At 45.5% G+C, this 24,580-nt stretch overlaps 1 long non-coding RNA gene across 2 annotated transcripts; it reads left to right on the forward strand.

Annotated features, from left to right (window-relative positions):
• Positions 1 to 1,795: 1,795 nt before the first annotated feature.
• Positions 1,796 to 17,745, forward strand: LOC135363850 (uncharacterized). 2 transcript variants are annotated; one of them, XR_010410053.1, is made up of 7 exons: positions 1,796 to 1,930; positions 2,601 to 2,840; positions 4,230 to 7,608; positions 7,687 to 7,850; positions 9,159 to 9,986; positions 12,991 to 13,206; positions 14,504 to 17,745. It is a non-coding gene; the product is annotated as an uncharacterized LOC135363850 (long non-coding RNA). The 2 variants fall into 2 exon arrangements; XR_010410052.1 differs by having other exon boundaries at positions 4,230 to 7,850; positions 9,159 to 9,924.
• The last annotated feature ends 6,835 nt before the right edge of the window (positions 17,746 to 24,580 follow it).

Consider the following 24,580-nt stretch of genomic DNA (forward strand, 5'->3'; position numbering starts at 1 on the left):
CTCTGATGGTCCGCATTGTTGGTAGTTAGGACTGTGGGCTCTGGACTTTCTTGTGCCATTTACTTAACTGATAGCCACTGGCCAGTCATCTCACCTCCCAGAGCCTCAGTTTCCCTGTTGGTGAAAGGGGACACTAACAGTATGAGTAACACTCATAGAGGTGTTACTAGGAATAAAGGAGATAAGACATTCCAGCTCTTAACCGAGGCTTGCCTGGCACAAAGTGAACTTTCAAAATTGTCAGTTTGTTACCAACAGCCTCCCTTTCCTGTCTGCTGTCCCAACCCACCTGCGGGCGGTGGTTGTTGGTGATATCTGGGGTGTGGGTGGAGCTGTATGCAGGCCATCAGCTCTGTCCTGGCTCTTCACTCAATGAAATCATGGCTTCCAAGGAAGAAAAACCCCGAATCCAACTCGGTTGCTTCAATCCAAGCTCTAATTGCTTTGGGAGGAAGCCCACATTGGCTGAAATCATTCCTTGCTCTGTTCTTCCTTGTCCCTGTCGGGCAAAGCTGACTCTCCCTCAGACATCTAGGTTAACTGGGGAAGAAGAATTTGCCAAGACAATAGCAACCTGGTCCCTGCAGAGCCCAGACACGGAAACGGCTATGTGATCAGTGCTCCTCCTGGGCAGCTTCACGTCCTTCTTTTTCCTGTGAGGGAAAATTTAAATTAAACAAATCTGAGCCAATAATAGACAAGTCTGGCTTCTCCCCAACAGCGGACACGCAGGCGGCCTCGTGGCACCGGAGGGTCTGGTAGATGCTGGGCCACCCCAGCTCACATGTTCTCCTGGAAGGCTGGTTCTGGTCAAGTGGCAGCCTGGAGGAAAAGAACCGGGTGAGCGTGCAGATTCCTCGGGCACCTGCTGCCTCCTGCTGAAACATAAGCCCCCCGCTCAGCACAGTGGTCCTTCCCATCATCCCCCGGCTTCCATTAGCAAAAGCATGAGCATGTTGGTCTCCTCTACTTGACCCTCTATCACCAGCTCGTCCCCCTCTTGTTTATTTCTCAACACCTTGGAAAGCCATCTACTTCCATCCCTCAGAATCCTTTTGTAGTCTAGTCCTTGCCACTGTTTCCACCCCCCCCTTCCCCAGACTCTGTGCTGGCACGTGGAGCTTCTCATGGTCCCCGGAACTCCTCCACCTTTCTCTCTTGCCTTGGCCCTTGCCTCATGCTCCTCTCTCTCTCCCCCTCCCTCCCTTCCTCCTCCCCCCTCCCTGTAACTTTTAATTGTGGTAAGATTCGCATAACACACAATGTGCCATCTTAGTCATTGTGAACTACAGTGTAATTTGGTGACATTAAGCCCGTTCACACTGTTGTGCAGCCATCACCACCATGCATGTCTGGAACTCTTTGCATCTTGTAAAATGGAAACTCTATCCCCATTACACAACAACTCCCTATTCCCCTCTTCCCCCAGCCCCTGGCAACCACCTCTCTGTCTCTCTGAATCTGACTCCTCCCAGGTCCTCCTGTAAGTGGAGTCCTGCAGTATTTGTCCTTTTGCATCTGGCTTATTTCACTTAGCTTAATGTCCTCGCGGTCCATCCATGCTGTAGCCACTCTTCCTTCTCTAAAGGTTCCCTTCAAATGGCTACGTCCTAGTCAATTTTCAGGTCTGGGTAGGAATTCCATTCTTCTAGGAAGCCCACCCTACTGTTTCCACGATACTTTGCACCCCTGCTGTCAGGGGGCAGCCAAGCAATGAAGGGCTGGAGCCTGGAGATGCCCCTGCTTCCCCGAGTGTGAACTCCTTTGGGTCACAGACTCTTTTCTATTCCCACCATGCCCAGCACAGAGTGGTGCTCAACAAACCATGTAGCATGAATGCTGAATAAACTCTCTGGAAGTATTCATGGACAATTTCCAGCAAAAATCTTGAGATGAAGCCTGAATGTTCCTGATCTATCAGGGATAAGAGGTATACTTCACTACCCTTTGCTAGAGCAGTTTGTCTCTGTGGTGCTATTCTCCGTCTGCTTACTGGCTTCCATGGCCTCTGTCAGCAGCTCCTCCATGTCTCTGAGAGTCCAAGTGAATCCTCTCCCTCCCCCAGCTCCATGCATGGCCGCTGGGTCATCCACTCACCTTCCTGGTACCAAGTCTCCTCCCAGTCTGCCTCTCCCAGCCTCGCTTCGGTCTGCACAGCCTGGAAAGCACCTACTCCTGGCCACCTGTTCACCACTTTCTGTACAAGTGAACCTCAGCTAGTTAACACTAGCATCATCACTCAGGCCTGCATTTGGGAGAGGGTGTTTGATTCCACGATAACCTGCCCATTGCCAACAGCTTCTATTTCGTATCTGGAGCATTATAAAGCTATACCTCCCTGGGGCGCCTGAGTGGCTCAGTTGGTTAAGCATCCAACTCTTGGTTTCAGCTCAGGTCATGATCTCTGGGTCGTGAGATTGAGTCCCACTTTGGGCTCCGTGCTCAATGGGGAGTCTGCTTGAGGATTCTCTCTCCCTCTCCTGCTGCCCTTTCCCACTGCCTCAAATAAATAAGTCTTAAAAACAAACAAGCAACAACAACTACAACTTCCTTTCTATTCTCATATAAAAGCCCTCCTCTAAGATATGGTCTTTTCACAGAGCAGTGACCTCACACCAGTGGTTCGACTTTGGGAAAACTCCTAAGCCTCAGTTTCCTTATCTGTAAGTGTTGATAACACACAGTACAGCTCCAGGATGTCGTGAGAATGAAACAAAAATCATTTAGTAATTCCTGCCTAAGCATCAGAAGGGACTTGGAAGATCCTCAACATTTTTTGGTGTTGGATAACGTGCGTGCTATTTGAGAAGGCTGGACCCCACTGAGAGAATGTAGATGAGGTATCTGATGGGTAGACCAATGACAGGGTCGTCCCCCTCCTCCTTCCCGCCTGTGTTCTCTTCTTCTCCTCCTCAGTGCTACAGCCAAGCTGTCCAGGGAAAGCATCAGTTTGATTTGTTTTGATCCTTGCTACTCAAAGGATCACATGTGGCAGATGCCCTCCTAACTGAACGGATGGATTGATTGACTCTGTAAACACCCTGCCCGATGCCCACAGCCTCCCAATGGTCATGGTTGGTAGATGACAAGTCTGATACCAATGGTTGAGTGTTGAATTGTATGCTTAACAAGGACCCACTGTGTTTGTTCCCAAACCTATTTATGCCAGTGGTACATTTTATTGCAATTATAAATCAATTTACATGATATGAAAATTAATGAAATTAGGGTGAAAAAACTTGTAAAAACCAAGATGAATTCTTTGGAAAGACCAGATGAAGGGTGACACTGAATTGAGGATAGATGGGACAACTTTTAAAGTATGGGGAAAATTCTAAAAATCTAGAAGACTACTGTGCTTTGCAAATATCTGTCATATTGCTTTGCAAGTATCTTTAAGTTCTTGCTCCACTTAAAAAGAGCAGAAACTGAAAGTCATATATAATATATTTATGGAAGACTGTGTTGAACTTGTCTCTTAGTTGAAAAAAAAGCCTTGGCCCAGTATCCAAAGATCGGGGAACGAATGCGCATTTTACTGTTGCAAGTTGAAATAAAACATTTACTGTATGTACATGGGTTCCCTGCCTTAAAAAACATATATTTTTAAGTAGCCCAACAAAGTGGTGTCAATCCACTTGGAGGAGAGTATTTCCACTGGTTCCCCTCCTGGTTGGGACTCTCTAAGCAGCCCCACTCTGGCCTCTTTTCTTCATAGCTCCCCCTTTATGTTCCACTCTTGTGTCCATTCAGCAGAGAGCAGTAGAGAATCGGTACTGAGTCCAGAGCCAATTTTTGTGCTGCCCCACTTGGCATGGACCTAATGAGCATGATGGCATCTTCCTGTGGCTGCCTCCTGCTGTTGGTTTATGTTGTTTGGCAGGCTTGCCCCACCTCACACCCACAGCCATCTCCAGGGATGGACTGAATGGTGTCCCTCAAAACTCAGATGTTAAAGCCCTAACCCCCAGAGTGATGCTTTTTGGAGATGGGGTCTTTGGGAGGTAATTAGGGTTGATGAGGTCATGAGGTGGGACCTTTAGGATAGGATTAGTGTCTTTAGAAAAAGAGGAAGAGAGATCGTTACTGTTTCACCCCATGAGGACACAATGAGAAAGCCCCCACCTGGAATTGAGTTGTCCAGAACCTTGATCTTGGACTTCCACCCTCCAGAACTCTAAGAATAAATGTCTGTTGTGTAAGCCACCCTGTCTTGTGTTTTGTTACAGCAACCTGAGCAGACTAACACTCTGAGGAGAGGCAACTAAAACCCAAGCTGGTTCTATGAAGGTGTTTAAAGAATGACATTCTGCTGCTGCCCATGATGACAATGATGAAGACATTGGTGATGTGAAACCCCAGGTGTCTGCGGATGGAGGCGCCCCCTCCCTTTCCGTCTCCAGACCAACACACCGTCATGCTCACCATCTCCTTAGAGTGCAGATCCCCCTGGGAGATCACCAGGTGTACCAACAGGAAGTTTATATGACTTGCCTGAGGTGACACTATTTTCAAAGACAGACCTGTAACTATAATCCTAGTCCATGTCATTTCTATCCAGCCAAATAGTCTCCTAAACCAAACTTTTGATTCATGGCTGTCTGCCATTTTCTGGCGTGATACACATGGTAGGGTTTCCATGTGTGATGCCCTCAGATTTCAATAGCATCTGAAACATCCTACTATTTGACCCGCTTGAACAGAGATTGCTAGTCATCTCCCAAAAATCCTTTGTTGCTTTCCTCCTTGGTTACAGAACTCTGAACTTCTCTTGTAGCTTGGTGTGGCCTGTGTGAATAAGTTCTGGCCAAAAGGATGTAAGAGGAAGTGTGTAGGACCTTCTGGAAAAGTCCATAAAGGGATCCGATCTGGCTGGGATGTGCCTCCCTTTTGTCCTGGACCTCTGTTCTCCATGCTCCTGTTCCTTCACACTATCTGGAAGGTGGGAGGCCCTGGCAGCTGTTTATACCATAAGATGAGAGTGAAGACAGAAACCAGAGCTAAGATAGTGGGCAGAAGTACAAAGAAGGGGCCTGGGCTCCTGATGACATGGAGCCACTGCACCAAGGGACTGGGCAAGTCAGGATGGTGTCATCACTCATGCAGCCCCACAGTCTAGATCTAAATCCCATGATGAAAGGAGCAGCAGGGGATGCTAAAGGGGGTTTTCAGGCCTCTTGGTGATTGGGACCCATGAAGGCTGGTACAGGGCCTGGGGAACAAAACACCTCACAGAACTGGAGAGAGGCCTTCATTCATCCTACTTCTCTGTAGAACCCAGCCACATCCCAGTGCAGGGAGACTGGAGGGCACACAGGGCCTTTGTGGTACCCCATGTTATCTGAGCTTTGGACCCCCCAGTGCCTGCCCCTAACCCCATGCCCTCAGGTGATGGGAGCGGCTGCAAGAACAGTGAGGGGCAGTGCCTCACATGGCCTTGAGGGCAGCAACATCAGCCATGGAGCTGGGATGGCTAGACAAAACTGGGGCTCAGAGTGTCCAGTCATGCAGGCAGGACATCACGGTGGTGAGATCTGAATGGTGACCTCGTTATAGTCACAGGCTGGGGGCTTAGGGACAAGGGGCCCATGCTGATGACAGAGTGGCATGGGATGCCTCAGCCAGGAAAGCTGGGCTGACTTTAGGGGGGCCCTTGCTTCGCCCTGCCTGTTCCTGTTAGGCTGGCCTGCCATTGCGAAATGTACACCATCGATCTATGTCTTCTTTCATTTCAACTTCAAGGATGGGGTCTTCTGGAGAGCGAGGGTTAGGGGTCTTTTCAGGCTGGAAGAAGAAGGAACAGTTATGGGAATGGGAACCCATGATCATACTGGTGATGGGGAACAGGGATAACTTGTCAGTTACATGAATTTTCCGTGTTGAAGCAAGATCCAGGCTGGCTGAATCTGTTAGAAAACAAGAGCATTTTCCCCTGAGCTTTTACTCAGTTTTCAAACCACCAACTCATATGTGATTTTCCAGGTGAATGATTTTCTGCATTCTGTCAACTTATTTTAGTTGTGGTTGTGTTTGATATGCTGGCATTCTGGAAGAATCGCTACTGACACCCAGAATCCAATCAACACATTCAGCTTTGCAAGACAGACACTCAGAAAAAAGTAGCATTTTTAGGGCTGGAACAAAACTCACAGATCAACTAATCCCCCTCTCATTTCATAGATTAATAGGAGTGATTGCTGAAGGTCACACATCTAGTGAAGGTGAACTTGAGATCAGAACTCAGGTGACCCTGCCTTGTAAACAGTGCTGCAAGCACTTTATTCTGCAATTTCAGTTTGGATTCCCGTTGACTGGCCCAAATATACTACATAAGAACTCAGATCCTTTTCGTTTTCTCCCCGTGTATTTGTCTTGGGAAGAATTTACAGACTGTTTCCTGAGGTACCAGCAGTCAAATTGGACAGAATAATAAACACAGAAGCACCTAATGGTTTCTCTACACAAGACCAAGGTCAATCCTGGAGTCCGCTGCTCCCCCCGCCTTTCACCTCAGAGAACAAACATCATGTAAAATTATCTATTTTGATTTGTTGAACTGAAGAGCCTTCCTCCCCTCCCCGCCTCTCCTTTCCCCTCCCTTCCTTCTTCCTCCTGCTTTGCCCTCCCTCAGCTCCCTCCTTCCTGTTCCTACATTAGACTTGCAGTCGGAATTTCTCTCTAGGACTGCCTTCCAGCCAAACTTCCGCCTGGCTTCTGCACACGTCAGCACATTTTCCCCATTCTGGCCTTCCTCTCTTCCCACCTCCCTCTGTGCTTTTGTTTCCAAATTGCAGGTCTGTCAAAATTAATGAACTCATTTATTTGCTCTATATCAAATGCACATGGAAATTACTGTATTTCTAAATAGGCTGATAGTGCTGGGTAGACACATTCTGATCTCCTGAGAGCCACCACGGTACCTCTTTATAACCTTGGGAATGCTTATGAGAACACGATCATGGAAATGTGAGAGGCCTCTGACAAGACAGAAGGTTTTCTTGATCTATGCTTGCCTGGTCCCTTTATTTCCTATTTTGAGCATGTTTGTGGCTCTACACAGAAATCAGTGACGAAGTTATACTGTGTGATCAGTATTCTAGAAGGTTGCCAAGGAAAAACCTGAGACACATTATTTTGCTGCCAGAGCAGGTGTTCTGCTTTGAGTTGTAACATAACCAGTGAGCAATAGCTCATGAAATGACCTTCTTTTCAACTTATTAAAGGGCAAGCATTTCTTGGAAATCCATAAATTTCACTAAGCTCTAAATCAAGACTGCCTCTACCAGAGCCTTCTCAAAATCTCTTGCTCCAATTTTGATTTTCATAGACTAGGGCACTAACCTGACCATTTCTTCCTTTCACTTGCTAGGAAGCCAAGCTTTTGTGTGTATTTCTTAATGGGAAGTGTGTGCAGTGGGCTGAATTATCAGTCTGTCCTTCTCAGATGTGACAGCGGGGATGCGCATGAGTCTCCTTACATTCCAAGGCCATGGACAGTCACCTTTTTGTTGGTCAAAAGGAGAACAAAGTCAAGTGACACTGGGAGATGAGCTTCAACTATTCCCACAGATACCAACAACCCTCACCCACACCTCTGCCCCAGCTCTGGTCAGTAGCATGATCTAGGGACACACTTTTAATCCCCATATTTACTTGGTTCTCTGGGTCATTCCTTGACTCTTTCAGGAGGCAGTTTCTATTCCATGCTGATCTGCCTGGAAGCCACAAAATTCCAAAATGCAAAAATGTGAATTGGATGTGCCAGGACCAACCTTAGCCTTTTCCTCCACCACATTGTCTTGCTCCTCCACTTCTGTATGCATGGCAGCCACACTCCCTTCCAGCACTGGGTAAGCAAGCATGCTCTGGGGATCTATCAAAATTTCATAGGGCACTCTGGAGTGGCTCCAGGAGGCGGGAGTGAAAATATCCCAGGGGCTATGCTGCCCAAAGGTTCCTGGAAGAATAGAGACAAACAGGCATAGTACGGAAGCTAACCTGGCTTCTAATCGGAGCAAAGCTTACTGCTAAGATTGCTAGGTCAACCTAATCAAATTTAGTTCTGCTTCTGTAGTTCTGTAAGAAACAACTCCAGGGCAGTTGGCTCTGGAGACTCGAGTCTGGTATGCCTCCTACAAAATGCATCACATGGGTGCTTAATCTACTCAGTAATATACTAAGGACTAACAGGACAAATTCTAAACAGTTTTAGCACTTGCTTCAAGGAATATCAGTTACGGAAACAAGATGACCTGCTGAAACGGGTACAGAGTCTATGCAGTAAGTTGGGTTAATCTCATTTTAGCCTACTCTGGCTAGGCCTTTCCCCATGCACAGCTCCCCCAGTCCTGGATTGTTCCTACCAAGACATGACCCTATGATAACACATGACCCTTACCAAACTCACTGAGTTCAGTCTGGCTGAGTTCTCGAAGTCTAAATGTCTTTGATTTTGCTAATTTTTGTGAAAGTAAGCTGACTTTAAGGTATAGCCTGAATTTTGTTTCCCCCCCAAACTCACATGTTAAAGCCCTCACCCCCAATGTGACTATATTTGAAGATAAAGCCTTTATGGAAGTAATTAAGGTGAAAATGAGGTCATAAGGGTAGAACCCTGATCTGACAGGGATCTGATAAGAAAAGATACCAGAGGAGTCTCTCTGCCATGTGAGGATACAAGAAGATGGCCCTCTGCAAGCCAGGAAGAGAGCTCTCTCCAGAACCCTGACCATGCTAGCACCTGATCTCAGACCCCCAGTCTCCAGAAGTATTCTCATGTTAGAAATAAATGTCTAGGGACGCCTGGGTGGCTCAGTCGGTTGAGCGTCTGCCTTCGGCTCGGGTCATGATCCCAGGGTCCTGGGATCGAGTCCCGCATCGGGCTCCCTGCTCCGCAGGGAGCCTGCTTCTCCCTCTGCCTCTGTCTCTCATGAATAAATAAATAAAATCTTTAAAAAAAAAAAAAAAGAAAGAAAGAAATGTCTATTGTCTCAGTCACCCGGTGGATGGTATTTGTTAGGCAGCTTGAGCTGACTAATATACTTGGCCTCAGAGAATTCATGACTCAACAGAGGCTACATCAGAAGCCCTGAACTGGGACTGAGGCAGCAGCCAGGGGGATGTTCCATACCTATGTACTCCCCGCCCCCACTCCACAGGCACACGGTGCGGTCAAGGGAGGACGACAGCAGAAACTTTTCTTCTATCAGCTCCAAATTAATGAGATAAAAAGGGAGAAGAGGTGCTCCAAGGTTGCTCCAGCATAAAAGGGACATTGGATCAATATGTCAATGCTCCATTAATTACAGTTGGGATATAGAAGACAGGTCAATCTCCTGAATTATTCCTGGTACCATTCTTTCCTGGCCTCCTACCACACCACACTCTCCAAAATCTCCAGCTTCAGCCCCAAGATAATCAAACAAGATACACTGGAAACCATCTTATGGATGATGGGTCTGCGGGGGGAGATCAAAAGGTTGTAAAGAACAGCCCTGCCGGAGTTCAGGTCATGCTTTCAGCACTGACTCCTTTCAAAACTCAGTAAAAAATTAAACGACTAAATATAAATAAATTAATTAATTAATTTACTAAATTTCTAAACTTACAGTAAAATACCAGATCAGAGCTAGTCAAGGAAGACAATCTACCATTTACAAGAAAAATGAAGACTTCCAATCAGACCTGCCAACAGCGGGACTGTAATACTGTTTTCATATTTTCACTAATTCCGAGAGGCCTTCTGAGAGGGTTGATTTGATCAAAGCTATGAAAAGTATTTTAACTCTTACAAATTCTTGAACTCTAAAATGGATGGTACTCACGATGTCACCACACTGACATGGGCCCGCCAGAACGTCACACCTAAACGGAAAGAAAGCGCACACCTGAGGACGGTGGCGGAGTTAACCACCATGATGCCAGGTGCTGTACAACAGGTCCTACAGGACGGGGTCGGATCTGCATGAGTGTCCACAAGCAGAGAGGTAGTGGTGTGGCAGTCGTCGGTTTTGCTGTATTAATTGATAAGTGTTTATCGAGCACCTACTATGTGTAAGGCCCTATGCCAGGTCCAAAGACAGATAAAACGGGTCCCGTGCAAGGTGCTTATGTTATGGTTTCCCTCAGTGCTTTGGGTTTGATAAGCATTCAGGAGTAGACAAGTAACCAGAAATGATTTGTAAAATAGCCAGGTAAGAGCTATGCTCCCAGTACTTGGAGTAAAGGACCCAGGCTAGGCAGGTGACTTTTACTTCTAAATTCCAACTTCTCTTACTATAGCATTTAAACTTTTATGGCGAACAGGAAAAGGTGACTAAATGGAAGTATGCAAATATTTACCTCTCTCTTGGCTTTATAGAAATGTATTTAATGGGATTTCATATAGCCATTTAAATATGTTAGATATTAAATATGCTAAATATGCTTAGTTAGAAAGTTGTCTAAGGGATACAAAGAAAAAAAAAAGGTCCTGAAAATTATGCATTGTGTGTATGTAGGTGCCCCTGTATTTATATGGATAGAAACTTTCTGGAAGAAAATTAAAATTCATTAACAGTGTTCCTGGGATGCAGCAATGGCAAATTAGGTGGCAGAAGAGGTCAGAGTAACAGCTGTTACTTTTCATTTTCCATTCTTTTGTGCTGTCTGATTTTTTTTTCCCAAACTTGAGCACTTTTACAATTGCATGAAAGGGTTTTAAATTCTTAAACATTTTTCTGACTGCTAATGCAATATGTTTCTGGAGAAGTTAGAAAATACGGATTTCCAAAAATAAAAAATAAATAACCTCATCTACAAAGAGCTGACATTTGCTAAAACCTCAGTGCGTATCTTTCCAGCCATTCGGTCTTCCATATACTTCTTCATTTTAAAAAAGACTCGTACTTTACTGTTTTGCAATCTGAAGTTTTTCATTTAATAATTTACCAGAATATTTTCCCCATAAATACATTTTCATTTACAGCATTGTTATTTAATGACTAGATGGCATCCCAGTGTATTTGTTACACCATCATGTACTGAATCAATTCTCCTTATGTTAGATATCTAGGTTATCTCTATTGTCTCTTACAAACAATGTATTGATTCAAACCTGATAACTAAATCTTTGTGCACTTGTCTTATTATTCCTTTCGGCCAAATGCCTAGAAGTAGGACTGCTGGTTTGAAGCTTTAGGTATGTATTGTCAACTTGCCCTTCAGATAGGATATACCGATTTGCCTGCTCTCCAAGTGTACATGCCTTCAGCACTGACTCCTTTCAAAACTCAGTAAAAAATTAAATGAATAAATATACCCATTTTCCTGTATTTGTGCCAACTGTGAATATTTTCATGCAAATACTTGTTCCTACATCCATTCGTAAAGGGTCTAAGAGACCCCCTCCCAGCCTCACTGGTACAATTTCATTTTACCGATGAGAATATTCAATTAAAACCGAAGCTGTGCTCATCATAGGATTTAACATGAAGAGTTCATTGCCTACTCTTGGGGGACTGCAGCTCAGGTCCCTGCAGGCCATGCTCTGTGATGTCATAGACGTGCACCAAGCCTTTCTGGTCAGCCATGTAGGCAAGGGCATCTCCTGCTGTCACCGCGATGCTGCTGACTTGCGCTTTGTCCCTGGACTGAAAGACACATGCACAGAGCCATTTACAGAGACACCCATATGGTCCATCACACATACACACACACAAGCATGGCCTTTCACAGACACGGACACACAGGGCCACTCATAGACAGACACACAGGGCCTGTGACACACACACACACACGGTCCATCACAGATGCACACGGGGCCATTGCAGATAAAGCTTACCTGTCAGACAATGGCAAGGGGAATGCTGTATCCTATCTAGAGCAAGAACTAATCACTTGCGGGTGTTAATCTTTCAGCGAGATAGGAATGCTATATAGAAAAATAAGGCTAAGAACTTGGAGCCCGTAAGAGTTGCTGTGTTTCATAGTCAGGCTAGTGTCAAAAAAGAAAAAAACCAACAGGGGCGCCTGGGTGGCTCAGTTGTTAAAGCATCTGCCTTCGGCTCAGGTCATGGTCCCAGGGTCCTGGGCTAGATGAGGAAAGCATCCATGGATGCCCCCTAAGGAGTCTCTCCTTTCTAATCTGTAACTCTCTGCTCCTTCCCTCTTGTCCTCTAGAAAGAAAGAAAGAAAGAAAGAAAGGCTAGAAAGAAAGGAGGCTCCCTGCTCGGAGGAGAGTCTGCTTCTCCCTCTCCCACTCCCACTGCCCCTCCTCCCCACCCCACTCCTGCACGTACTCTCACATACCCTCTCTCTCTCTCAAATAAATAAATAAAATCTTTTAAAAAAGAAAAAACAAAAACAAAAACAAAGAGAAAACAACAGACCCAAAGCACGGAAGTGATTTCCAACCAATTGCCCAACTTAGGGAGTGAAGTTTGCAATGGGACAGGCCCCACCGAACAGCCTCCAGGAGGTGACAGAACCTGTGAGGAGGGGACAGCAGGAAGGGCACCTTGGGTGTGCACTCTGCCTGCCACTGAGTCTCTGAGCCGTTGCTGACAGGCACTGCCGCCTCGTGACACCAGGGCCTTTTTTTTTTCCCTTGGCTACCCCATCAGTTAGAATTATCAGTAACTATTGGGGCAGGGGGTCCTTTTTATGGCTCAGTAGCTTTTTCTTTCTCCACTAACCTGGGCAGCTTTTCTGATGGGAAGGGCTCCAGCTTTGACTATGGAGGAGAGGTCCAGAAGTTTGGGCTACAGCAATAATTAGCGTGTGTGCGTGCCTGTATGTATAAGCACTTATTGCAAACATACTGTGGGACTCGCCTAGTCAAAGGGCTTCCTGGGGCGGGGGGGTCTTTTTGGCCTACCGGTCACACACAATTCTTGACTGTGTTTTATACATGGGTGTTCATGTAGCAAGCTTTTGTGAAGTGGGGACCCCATGCGTATTGCTTCCTCTTGGGAGCCCCCTAATGAATGCAGTTTCCTCTTCTTCTCTCAGGGGCAAGGGCGCTCTGTGCTCCCACCGGGTAAAGCAGAAGCCATGGATGCCTCACAGTGGAGGGTGGAGAGAAGCTTCCAAGGGCATCTGCAGCCTGGGGACTGCTGGGGCCGTGAGTCTGCGGCGTCCCTTACTACCTAATGAGAAGAACACAAACGACCAAGTACCCTGGGACCGATATACACAACTCGAGCCTCCTTTGCCACCAGAACACAGGTGGCTGGCTGCTTTCAACTCGTAATTTTAATTAAAATCCTAGAGCTTTGGAGCAGGACTGTGGCCCACTTGTTCCATTTTACTAAAGCCCGGGGGGGGAGGGGGTCATGTCATTTGTGTAATGTCACCAAGCTAGTTAGTGGCAGATCTGGACTTAGAAGCTCATCCTCAAGCTCTCGGGAGAGCCCTGGCTTCTTCGTCCTAAAATGAGCAGGCTTCACAGCTCATCTCCACTTAGGATTCTTTGTTTTTCTTCCTCGGGCTCTTTGGTCAGGCTGTCTGTGCTTGCTTGTGGCCTTCCCTTTACAGGCTTGCTTGGTGTTTACTCAGCCTGACTAAATGATGTCCTCTGTGGCCCACCTCACTTGCAGAGGACCTCTGAGTGGGCAGCTAGGGCAAGGAAACTTGATTTGGATGAAGGGGGGTCAGGCCCTCACTCCCCTCGTGACCACCTCGCTGGCTGGCAGGACTGGGCCAGAGCAGGCCCGGGTGGGGGTACTTAGCCTGGGCTCCAAGGACAGACAGCTGCCGGAGGGAGGGGTAGCAGAGGCTGCGGAGGACAGTAATGAATGACTCGGGACCCTCCCTCTCCAAACCTGGGCCTGCAGTGACCAAGTCTTAGAAAAGAGCCGCCCAGAGTCTGGGGGATGCCATCCTCACCTCGGGGCCCGTTGGCGATGAGGGAAGCGGCCACTGATTCAAACTTGGCAGCCCGAGTCTTCAGGAGGGCGAGGCAGGAAACACTCTGGTCTGGGCCTGGTGACCAGGGAGAGTTTGGTTGTGCTCCCCATCAGGCTCACAGCCCTATCTTTCCCCCTCTCCTGCGGCTCTGACCCCTCCACACCCCACCGCGGGCTGAAGCAGGAGCTGAACACACAGGGGTGCGCGAGCGGGCAGGCACCCTCGCTGGTTAAGAACCGACCCAGGAAAAGTCGGGTGTGAAGCCTAACGACCCTGGCAGCCCAGAAACCCCAGCACCACCCAAGACCCTAGGACTTTAGGAGAGAGGCAAGGATTTGGGAGACTTTGCCCAGGACTTTACAGATGCTTCTCAAGAAGTCCCCACTCTCCAGAAATTCCTGGATTGGAATAACACGAATTAACCTTTATGTCACCTTTGACATTTACCAAGATGGAAAACCATGTGAAATCCCATGGTTTATAGGATTATTAGTCCCATGGCCAGATGAGGAAGTGGAGGCTTAGAAAGGTGAAAAGCTTCGCTCAAGGCCATAAAGATGTTCATGCTTCCATTCACTTGTTTTTTTTATCAACATCTGTTAAATCTCTGGTCCAGCCTAGGCACTGTGCTGAGGGGAAGCAGAGAGCCGAACCAAAGCAGAAGAGCTACCCCCAGGAGTGAACTGGACGCTGATGAGCACCTGCAGGATGAAGGCTTCTCAGGGGAACCAGCATCTGATCTGGAATCTTGAAAGATAGCATGTTCCCAGGGCAGAGAGGGCTCTCTAGGGAGAGACGTCAATCCCCAATGTTCACAGCACAGCCAAGTGTTGGAATAACTTCAAAGCCCACCACCACCTTGCTTCGCCTCGGTCTTCCAGTCGCCCTGCTAGACTCAGCACCATCCACACAGGGGCCACATCAATCCCCTCACAGTGCTTGGTACACAGAACTCAACTATTTGCTGTTGAACAAAAATCCAACAACCAACCTTAGATGCAAAGCTATGAGAGCCACAAAGAACGTTGCTACTTGAGGTTGCAGGCAGGGAATTCTCTTTATGCTTTCCTCCTTGAGTCTGTGGGCTCCAGGGTACATATATTGCCCAGACTGGAGGCGCAGTGAATGGTCTCATGTAAAGTCTCATACAAATAATGGGGTTGGTGCTGGAGTTCAATACAAGTGATGCTCCTCCCAGGACTCACACCATGAGGACACCCGTGTATCAGGCTGTTAATCATTCAGCAATATTGATTTTGGCCTGACTCTGAGCTGGGCCCTGTGCTATGCACTCAGGAAACCACAGTGGACATGGCAGACTCAGGCCCTCAAGCCCTCAAGCTGTCATAATCATTGTTACTGAGCTCTCTGGCCTCAGTTTCCTTATCTATGAAAATGGGTGCAATAACACCTATCTCTCAGGGTCAATGTGAGCCCTAAATGCGATAAAATACTAAGAGCACTCAGGAAAATGATGTAGAAGATTAAATATATTATTTTTATAATATTTATATGTTGTTATATTAATTATAATTATATTATTATTAAATACTAAATGATTATATTTATTAAATATTATATTGTTATAATAAACAAATATCATTAGTTATAAATAAATATTTTTATATTAGTTTCCTAGTTAAAAAGCCTTAGTATCTAAGAACTAATAAATGAATTCAGTAAAGTAGCAGGATACAACATCCACCCACAATAATCAGTCGCATTTCTATATACAAACAAGGAACCATCTGAAAAAGAAATTACAAAAACAGCCTCATTTCCAATAGCATCAAAAAGAATAAAATACTTAGGAATTAAGGAAGTTAAAGACTTGTACAATGAAAACTACAAAACATTGATGAAAGAAATTGAAGACATAAGTAAATGGAGACACATCCGTGTTCACGGATTGGCAGATTTAATATTGTTAAAATATTTAACATAAAATAAAATAATTAAAATACGCAAAGCAATCTAGGAGTGCCTGGGTGACTCAGTCAGTTAAGCGTCTGCCTTCAGCTCAGGTCATGATCCCAGGACCGGGATTGAGCCCCATGTCGGGCTCCCTGCTCAGAAGGGAGTCTGCTTCTTCCTCTGCCTCTGCCCCTCCCCTCCCCATTCTCTCTCTCAAATAAATAAAATAAAATAAAATAAAATAAAACTACACAAAGCAATCTACAGACCCAATGCAATCTAAATGGTATTTTTTGCAGAATTAGAAAACCCATCCTAAAGTTTGTATGGAATTTCAAGGAACCCCAGATAGCCAAAACTATCTTGAAAAAGAAGAGCAAAATTGGAGGACTCACGCTTCTCGATTTTAATACTTACTATAAAACTACAATAATCAAAACAGTTTGGTACTGACATAAAGACAGACATGTAGACAAATGGAATAGCATAGAAAGCCCAAAAATGAACCCTCACATTTATGGTCAAATGATGTTTGATAAAGGTACCAAAACTGTCCAATGGGAAAAGGACAGTCTTTTCAACAAATGGTGTGGGAAAACTGGATATCCACTTGCAAAAGAATGAAGTTGGACCCTTATCTAACACTACACATAAAAATTAACTCAAAGTGGATAAAAGGCCTAAACTTAAAACCTAAAACAGTAAAACTCTTAGAAGAAAACATAAGACAAAAACACCAGGACACTGGATTAGGCAATGATTTCTGGGATATAACACCAAAGGCACAGGGAACAAAATTTAAAATAGACAAATTGGACTTCATGAAAATTTTTAAAAATGTGCACAAAAGACACTACCCAGAGTAAAAAGGCAGCCTACAGAATGAGAGAAAATATTTGCAAGTCATATTTCTGATAAGGGATTAATAGCCAGAATATAGAGTGAACTTCTAAAATGCAATAACAACAACAAAAACAAAAACAAAAAAACCTGAAGCAAAAGTGGGTAAAGGACTTGAACAGATGATTTTCCAAAAAAGATATACAAATGGCTGATATGCACATGAAGAGATGCTCAACATCACTCATCATTAGGGAATGGCTAATCAAAACCACAATGAGATACTGCCTCACACCCGTTAGGATGACTATGAGAGAAAGAAGAAAGAAAGAAGAAAGAAAGAAAGAAAGAAAGAAAGAAAGAAAGAAAGAAAGAAAGAAAGAAAGAAAGAAAGAAAGAAAGAAAGAAAGAAAGGAAAGAAAAGAAAAGAACAAGTGTTGGCAAGGATGTGTAGAAATGGGGACCTTGTGCATTATTGGTGGGAATGCAAACTGGTGCAGCCACTGTGGAGGACAGTATGGAGGGTCCTCAAAAAAATTAAAAATAAAACTACCACATGATCGAGCAATTCCACTTCTGGGTATATACCCCAAATCATTGAAGAGCAGAGTCTTGAAGAGATATTGTACACCTATGTTCATAGCAACATTATTCACAATAGCTAAAATGTGGAAACAACCCGAGTGGCTACTGATGGGGAAACAGATAAGCAAACTGCGGTATATCCACACACAGTGGAGTATTATTCAGCCTTAAAAAGGAAGTAAATTCTTTAACATGCTACAACATGGATGAAACTTGAGAAGATTATGCTAAGTGAAATAAGCCAGTCACAAAAAGAAAAATACTGTATGATTCCACTTACATGAAGGACTTAGAGTAGTCAAATCATAAAGACAGAGGTGTAATGGTGGTTGCACAGGCTGCAGGGAGGGGACAATTGGGAGCTGGTGTTTAGCAAGGACAGAGTTTTAGGTGGGGATGATGAAAAGTTCTGTAGATGGGCAGTGGTGATGGTTCATGGCCACATACGTGTATCTAATACCATTGCATTGTACATTTGCTGTGTGTATTTTACCACGATAAACATAGAAAGAGGAGGAGGAGGGGAAGGAGGAGAAGGAGGAGAGGGTGGGGGGAGGGGAGTAGGAAGAGGAGGGGGATGGGGAGGGGAGGGGGAAGAGGACAAAGAAAAAGGCTTAGTCTCTCAGTATGCCCACTGCTTTCCTGGATTTTAGCCTGGTTGAAATCTCTGTCTCTCTTTCACTGTCAAATTCTTTCTCTTTGATGTCAAGGAAGATGTGACAATCCCCAATATAAGGAAGAATGAAGCTAAAATGTCAAAAAGTCAGCAGAAAGAATTTGTTTTCAGCTCATTCGGCTTGGCTTACACCATTGCCTTTCTCTCTTAGCTCCCCTCTCTACTAAAGATGACTTCAGAAGAATAGTCTGGATAGTTTTCCAAATAAGATGGTGACCTCTTAACCAATCCCATGTGAAAAAGACCACGGGGTTCTGGTTTGACCTTCAAGAAGAGCCAGTACTGCTCTTTCTTGGAAGGGTAGGGAACTTTCACAGAGTTTCATCTCATTTGTGCAGTGTAGAAATGTGAATTATCGGTAGCTATGGTTGGCTTTGCATTTGGGGAGCAGAAAAGGAGTTTCTCAAAGCCAGCAGTCACATAACTTTAAGCAACAAATGCTGCTTTTAAGGGTTTTAAATTAGAGCTGCTAGCTAAAAGGTCAACATTGCATTCTTGGCCAGTAACTTTATTTTCTTTTTAATGGCGATGAAAATAATCATTTAGAAGGAAATGCCACCACTTTTTCCCCAAAGATTTTTAAAAGTCTTAGGCACTGGTAGAAAGAGCCTCAGAGAAGAATCTTTTTTATGTTCTAGTAAAAGGGGTAGGAACAGACTAGATAACAAAGCTACAGGTAAGAATTTCTTTTTAATCTCGTGATGTTCAGTTTCTAGCCACTGCCTTCCAGAGTGTCTCTCAAGCACAGCAGTCCGGAGGCTGATTGCATTTCTTTTCCATTCTTTTATCTGCTGGGCATGAACATCTTGTGTCTGAAATTAGACTGTGAACCCTCTGAAGGCAGCATCAAGCCTCACATCTCTCTCTAGTCTTTTCTATGTATCTCCCTCAGGGTTATGCCCATAGGAATGGCTCAACGATATTTTCTGATCAAATGAGTCATTAGAGCTCTTCCTTGGCTAATAAGTTATCAGATGCCTCAGGCAGGGGATTGCAGGGTGGGGTTCTCTGAGGGTTTGCTGGCTGGGTTTCAGGAGATGCAAGAACTCCCTGGTTTTAGGTAAAATCACCAGTGCCCTGTGTCTCCCTGTGGGGGCTCCATGGGTGTGAGGTAGTGGGTCTCTTGGCTGTTGGCAGATGAGTGTCTACAGACTGCCACTTGGGAAGGATGAGCCTGGACTCTGGAGGTAGGGCAAGAAGTGGTAGAAAGCCTTCGGCTGTGGGTTACCATGGTTTTCCATCCAGCACAGCCAGCCATGAATGAAGCTGACAGGTAAGTGTGCTTTTCAAAGAGTTCATGACTTGGAGGGAGAGGGGTGTGGTTACCAACCCCCACACCCAGCATTGGGCCTGGCACATAGCAGGAACTCAACAATGTGTTTTGAATGAAGATGTGAGTGAACAGGCCCATGATCACATTAGCAGACAGAGAGGGTCTTGAAGAAATGGAACCAGGGCAGAAAAATTAGGGAGAATGGGATGGGAGGGTGGAGAAAAGTTTTGCAATAAGATATACAAGTAATACGGGGTGCCTGGGTGGCTCAGTCAGTTGAGTGTCTGACTCTTGGTTTCAGCTTAGGTCATGAACTCAGAGTGCTGAGATGGAGCCCCACATCAGGCTCCATGCTCAGTGGGGAGTCTGCTGGAGATCTCCCTCTCCCCCTGTGCCCTGCCCCGCTTGTGTGCACTCTCTAAATAAATAAATAAATAAATAAATAAATAAATAAATAAAATCCTTATAATTAATAAACAAATCTTTATGTATATTTATATGTATTTTAAAACCTTTATAATACTTTGTATTACACACAAGTAATAAGGATTGACTCATGTGGCAGAGTGTAGGGGGTCACGGGCAATGTGAGGACTCTGGGACCCTGGGGGCCACCTGAGGGTGCTGATGGAGAGGATGGCATAAAACCTGAGGGCACATAGCTGAGTGACACATCAGAAGATAATGTTTGAGGTGGGTTGGGAGAGCAGGCTTACTAGCTGGGCAAAAGGAGCCTGTAAGACAGAGGGGCAAAATCAGCACTATAACAAAGCCCAAGGGGCTCAGGGGAGAGAGTCCTTTAGGTGGACAGTGGATGAGAAAAGGCTCCCGGAGGTGGTGGGTTGGTCTGAGACAGCTTCTGATGGATGAGTGCCTGGGGATGTGGACTGAGCTAGCTGAACTCTTAAACTCCCTCCCAGCTTTGGGAATCTCCAGCTGACAGGTTTAACCTGCAACCAGGCTAATCCCTTCTAACCAGGAAGCTGTCCAGAACTGAGAACTCTTTAGGACGTGCCAGGAATCCAAGCCTGCTGGGACCTGTGCAGAGCAGCTGTGGAGCCTACCCCTCACCTACCTTTTCTGTCTTCTGTACCATCAGAGGGGCTGGAAGTATTCAGCTTGAAGTATATGTGGCCTGAGATGACATTCCAAATGATGACCTCCCCATCGTAACTGGAGGTGGCAAGAAGCAAAGGTGGGCCTTGAGCCACACAGAGGATGTCCTCCTTGTGCCCATAGTTCTGAGAAAGAGAGAGATGGAGAGGGACAGGGTAAGAAGTCAAATCCCCAATCACACCCAGGTAGCTCCCCTTCATCTGATGCCTAAGACAGAGGATGCAGATGGGTTCCTCCTTCTGTGCTTGCCCACATCGAAGACTCACCTGGAACCTTGTGGCCCAGCCTCAAGGATCAAGGCATCCCTCCATGCAGGAGTCTGTGTACAGTTGAGCCAGAGAGGTGTTGCCTCTCCTTGGGTCAGTTGTATTTCCTTCCCCAGGGAAGTGATACTCCTAGGAGCCTCCTGATCTCCCCATAGTGCTGGCAAGCTTAGTATTTGCAAGGAGGCCTATTTGGGGCTGAAATATTGATGGCAATGGGATAATGGAAACCAGCTCTGGCCAAGGTGGTTTGGCTTCCCAACAGCTCAGGTCTAAATTCCAGAGTGTGCTGTCCCTTGACTTGATTCCTACAAGGCTCCCATATGCAGCTTATACCTGCGACTAGGAACTGAGATCACCTACTCTCCTCAAAAGGAGGATTTGGATATGGATCCTTAAGAAAGAGGGGAAACAAAAATGAAGTTTTTGTGCCACTATCCTTTCAACTTTCTCTCTGGCGTGCAGTTTCCATGTGAAGAGATTTGGCTTCTCTTGGCACTGTAAAGACATCTTTTTCTCCCTTTTCCTCACATACTTCCCACAGAGTGTCCCTTGAGGACCTGTCCATGTCATCTAAGATGTCTCTTCTGCCTGAAAGTGGCTGGGAAGATGATGGTATAAGACAGTTGGAAAAGAGAAGACAGTTGGAAAAGAGAAGGTCAATGGCTCCCTCTTTCCCACAGTCTTCTGCCAAATCCCACCTCCTTCTGTGATTTGTGACCATGTATGTCTGGGATCCTCCTCCTGTGGTCCCCCACTGCCTGCACAGTGAGGCGTACATGCCTTAGCAGGACTGTCAAGCTCTAACTTAACTTGCCAACCTCATTTCCCTCCTCAAACTTTTCATAAACCCTCCAAACAACATGCTTTTCATGCTTCCCCACTTAGCTCATGCTTTCCCCCTTCCCTTCATCTAGATTGCTTTCCTTACCTTGGCCTTCTGGAAAAATCCTAGCAATCTTTTGATATCCTGTGTGATGTTAGAATAAAGTTAGTACTTTCCATCTCTGGGCTTCTCCAGCATCTTATACATTATTATATCATCTGTCACATAGTAGGATTATTATTCCCTTAGTTTATCTCCTCACTAGTCTTTGAGATTCTAGGCCGGGAATCACATTTTATTCACGTTGTATCTTCTGGACCTATCCACTAAGCATGACACTATGAAAGTGCACAAAAATATGTGTTGAGTGAATTAATAGTTGAGTGAATAAATATTTGAATGAACTAACACTTTGCTGACTTGCATGATGCCCATCCTTGCAATGGCCATCACTTCCAGGGCATTTTCAGCATAACTTTGTTCTTTCACTCAATAATCATTAATCTGTAAACCCCAGGAAGGCAGAGATCATGAGATGACCATTTTGCTCATCACTTCATCTTCAGTGAATAAAGCACTTGGCCCACAATAGGCATTTGGCATATGCTAGTTGAAAGAAACAAAGTAATTGGGCATTGCTATAAATTGGACACTGGGCTAGGTCCTGGGAATACCATGGTGAAGACAGACAAGGTCTGGCTTCATGGGGTTTGTATTCTAGTGACCTGTACCTTTTGGAATATTTATGGGGGTATAAGGTTGGGTTGAACCATGGCAGTTGATGTTTGGGCACAGTAACTTTTCTTTCTTAACACTTGTCTTTTATTTTCTTGGCATCCAGGTAATTTTGAGGAAGGATATTCAACCGTGGGAAGCTGTAGAAAACTGGGGCGGGGGGCACTTTGCTAATAAGAATCACAAGAAGTCCCCTGCTTATGGGCCCCCAACAAGTCACAGGGCAGGAATGTCATCTCTTAGCCTCCCTGGCTGCCAAAGGATGACACAGTAGGTGCATATAATTTTGCATGCCAAGCAGAAGCAGGAAGTAGATGCTTCTTAGAGGAAAGTTACACCCACCACATCTTGGGCTGCTATTCCTGCACTACATGAGTCCTGGCTGAGCTCACAGAGGGCTGCATGGACTGGTTTCTGTGGCCCCATGCCCCCGTCCGAACACAAGGCCATCCCTCTTCCTGGAAGGGAAGCAGTTGCTTGGCACTCAGTGCTCCTGGCTCTACCTGGACGCTTCATGAATCCTGCCACAGCAGAGGCAGGCCCAGGAGAGTCAGGGTGAGCCTCTGAATGAAGGGTATCTGCATCATGTGCCACTGTTTGGGTTGAGAGCCAGACAGTGGACCGGGGCTCACCAGGTCATCCTGCCAGTGTGGCTGTGGCTTCCAGAAACGATGAAGGTCACATGGTGCATCCTGTATGCAAAGCCAAAGAGGAGACGTTGTACAAGCAGTAAAATGAGCTGCCAACACACTTGCAACTTCAGAGAGAAGGTGTTGGCACATTTTATAACCCTACCCCTCACCCCATCAGTGATGTAGATTTTCAAAATGTCAAAGCAAATTCCCCTCGTGCTAGTGGGAATAAAAAGCAATCCACTTCTGACGTTTGGGTGATTGCATTTCAACAAATCATATGTCAACTGACAAACTCTGCTTGGATGGTCTACATAGCTTCGCCTTCATAATAAGACCCATAGCTGTTGCATGTTTTAAAACAAAAGCCCTCAGCTCAGGAACCTATAATACCAAAGGACGAATTCAACGCCAGGGCTTCTCAGGTAGTCATCTTTCAAATCATCTGGGGATGCAAGGCTTAGGCTATGAAATATGGCACACCTTCAAATGAATAAAGAACTTACAATGTTTAAAGACCATCAGAAATCCATGACCATCCAGCATAGCAAGCAGGGGAAATAAAATGTCACAGGTAGATTTAAAACTTAGTTTCAGTCAGCATTTTCAGCTTCCCCTGTCTCTGAATCCCTTCTCCATCTCTAAGCCATAACAAAAAGAATTTTTTTTCCCATAGAGCTGCTTATGGATGGCATTTCATCTCCTCTTTCCACTTAGGGAGGGACCAGGGCATAAAGACAAAGTGGGAGGAAGAAGGAAGAAAGTAAAAGGCTGGACAGTTGATAGAGAGGTTAACCCTCAGTTAGGGACGAGGGTATGTGAGATACAGCTGAAGCCCCTGCATCCTGGGGAGGAGGGAGAACGCCAGCCTGTATAAGGGGTAAGACCAAGAGGCAAGGTGTGGAGAACTAAGCATTCCAGGCATGGTCTGCTTTGGATTTCCAGGGATGCCCTCTGTGCCCCTGATAGCTCTTCTAGCTAACACTTTGTGGTATTGCGATTTATGATAAGAAATAGGTATTTGGTCTTTGTCCCCATTTTTGGCAGATAGCTCCTAAAAGCTTTGGAATTTCTTAAGTGATGAGAGCATGGGAGGTATCTGAAATTGGGGGGCAAGAATGGCAGGCTTGTGGGACCTGTGAGCCCACAACCTGTGGGACCTGATGCCATCTCTGGGTAGATGGTGTCAGGATTGAGCTGAATTATAAGACACCAGCTGGTGTCAGAGAGTTGCTTGTTGATGTGGGAACCACGCCCCTCCCAGAATTGGGTGCAGAGTGATTACACTTCTTCCCATAAAAGAGAACTAGAGGGAAGAGACTGAAACAAAAAAAAAAAACAAAGTAGAAAAGGTTTTTTAAAGGGAGAAAGGGAGGGAGGGAGGAAATTCTTCTGTCTATATCATGGCTTGACTTGTACTAGAGAGAAGAAGCATGAAGAATTACTACAAATGTTTTTTTTTTTTTAAAGATTTTATTTATTTATTTGACAGAGAGAGACATAGCGAGGGAGGGAACACAAGCAGGGGGAGAAGGAGGGGAGAAGCAGGCTTCCCCGCGGAGCAGGGAGCCCGATGTGGGGCTCGATCCCAGGACCCTGGGATCACGACCCGAGCCGAAGGCAGACACTTAATGACTGAGCCACCCAGGCGCCCCACTACAAATGTTTTTAGTGGGAAAAGAATCCACGGCTGGGGGGGAGGATAGCAATCGGAAGCAGGGTTTTGAATACCTAATTTTTGTACATTTCACTTACAAAATATGCATTTATTCTTCTGTCCCATCCAACAGCTATGATACACCTAGAACAGTAAAAGAGTAGTACATTTCAATA

The sequence above is a fragment of the Mirounga angustirostris genome, unplaced genomic scaffold, assembly GCF_029215605.1.
Source record: "Mirounga angustirostris isolate CCGP_5_RB_7025 unplaced genomic scaffold, mMirAng1.0.hap1 SCAF_3, whole genome shotgun sequence".
NCBI lineage: Eukaryota > Metazoa > Chordata > Mammalia > Carnivora > Phocidae > Mirounga > Mirounga angustirostris.